This window comes from Mercurialis annua, linkage group LG2, assembly GCF_937616625.2.
Source record: "Mercurialis annua linkage group LG2, ddMerAnnu1.2, whole genome shotgun sequence".
Classification (NCBI taxonomy): Eukaryota; Viridiplantae; Streptophyta; class Magnoliopsida; order Malpighiales; family Euphorbiaceae; genus Mercurialis; species Mercurialis annua.
Window position 1 is genome coordinate 40,449,103 of NC_065571.1, and position 2,105 is coordinate 40,451,207.

Genomic DNA, 2,105 nt, shown 5'->3' on the forward strand with positions numbered 1-2,105 from the left:
GGATCGTGTCAAATAGATTCTGTTTTTTCTTTTTGTATCTTTTGTATTTGTAATTTGTGATTTATGAATATATCTTCTTTTTGTTTCAATATCGGATAAAGTGTTTGCTTCTGTTCTATTTAATGTTTCTGAGTCGATACTTGATTTAGCTTTTTCGTTTCGCCTCGGGAGTTAATCAAAACCCCGCTTCGGCGCTTTTTGTTTTGGCCGAGTTAATCTAAACTCTTTCATTTGAGTTAACACTCATAATTTCGTTTTGTTTTGAGTTAATCTAAACTCTTTTTTTGCGGTTTGCCTTTTTTCTGAGTTAATCTAAACTCATAATTTCGTTATTGTTCGTCTTTGATTTAATCATTCATGGCGGTTCTTGATTTTTGTTTCTTTAGTGATTCGTCTGGCCAATCATATAGTAGGGAAATTGAACTTTTATTGATAAAAAGACTGCATATAAAACATTAAAGATAGTTTTGACACCATCGGGTAAGATGTAAAATCTTTACTAGCGATGGGTCATTTTTCTTTCCTATTCTTCCTTCTTCTCGGTCTTGTTCTCTTGGAGGTCTACCATGGACTCGTCGTAGCATTTCTTAGCGATATTTTGATCTTCTCTCAGCGTCACTACTCCTTTCTCGGTTGGTATTTTCATTGCTAATGCTCTTATGCTAGTCACTGCAGCTAAGTCATGAAGGAAAGGTTTTCCGAGGATGGCATTGTATGTTAGTTCCATGTCAACTATGTTAAATAGTGACATAGCCTTTTTGTTGATTCCTCTCTCCGGGCCGATTATTACTTCCAGGGTGACTGCTCCTAACGGAATGATGGAGGGGCCATCGAGTCCTGATAGTGGGATCGGGACTCGGCGCAACCTTGACGCGGTTCCTCCAAGCATTTTGTACGCCGCATTTGTCATGAGATTCACTGCGCTTCCTTCTTCGATCAGGATTCGCTCCATGTTCCAATTCTCGATGATAGTAGTCACTACCAAGGCATCGTTGTGGGGTGCTTTTACATATTCATAATCTTCAACATCGAAGATTACGGGTGGCATGTGAGTTTCTCTGATGTTCATCACTTCTCTCCTTTTCTTTCTCCTAATCGTTGAGCTGCTGTGTCCACCTCCATTGATCATGTGTATGGTTCCCAATCTTTTGGATGGGCGTTCGTCTTCTTTTTCTTTTGTTTTGCCATCTCTGCTTCTCTTTTCTCCCTTGTCATTGATTTTCTCTTTGCAGGCCACGAATTTCCTTAATTCTCCTGTGTCGATCATTCTCTCAATTTCGACCTTCAAATCTTTGCAGTTGTCCATTTCATGTCCATAGTCTTCGTGAAATTTGCAGTACTTTCTCGTGTCCTTTATCTCGACTTTCATCTTTGGTGGCCATACTACGTTTTTGACGTTTTCTTTGATCCACATGAGGACATTAGTTCGGCTGGTGTTCAATGGTGTGAAGTTGTTTTCATCGTCTCTGGGGTCATATCTCGGTTCGTATCTCGTTTGGGGGGCGAATCGCCTATTTTCTTCTGGCCTTCCTCTTCTATCTTCAGATTTTAACTTCGATTTCTCTTTGGATTTCTCTTTCGATTCTTTTCCCGTCGCTTCTTTTCCACAAATCGCCCTTCGCCCCTCGTCTAGCTCGAAGTATTTTTGGGCTATGCCCATCAGGTTCGAGAAAGTCGTGGGTTTATTAACCAGCAGCTTGTCTACCAGTTTTCCGAATCGTGTTCCTTCTCGCAATGCTTCGGTTGCCATGTCGACGTTCAGGTTATCAATCTTCATAGCTTGCTTGTTGAATCGTTTGATGTAGCTTCTTAAGATTTCTCCTTCTTCTTGAATGCATGATCTTAGGATGCCTGTGGTAGTTTTTGCTGGTATGTTTGTGAGATATCTGTTGAGGAATTCAATCGATAGTGATGCGAGGCTCTTGATGGATCCTGGTTTTAGTTTGTTGTACCACTTTTGGGCAGTACCGGTGAGTGTGGTTGGGAAAACCCTGCATAAAATAGCATCTGATACGTTGAGTATCCCCATGGTGGCTGTGAATCTGGAAGTATGATCTCGGGGGTCCCCTTCTCCGTTGAAGGTTGGCAATACTAGTAGCTTCATG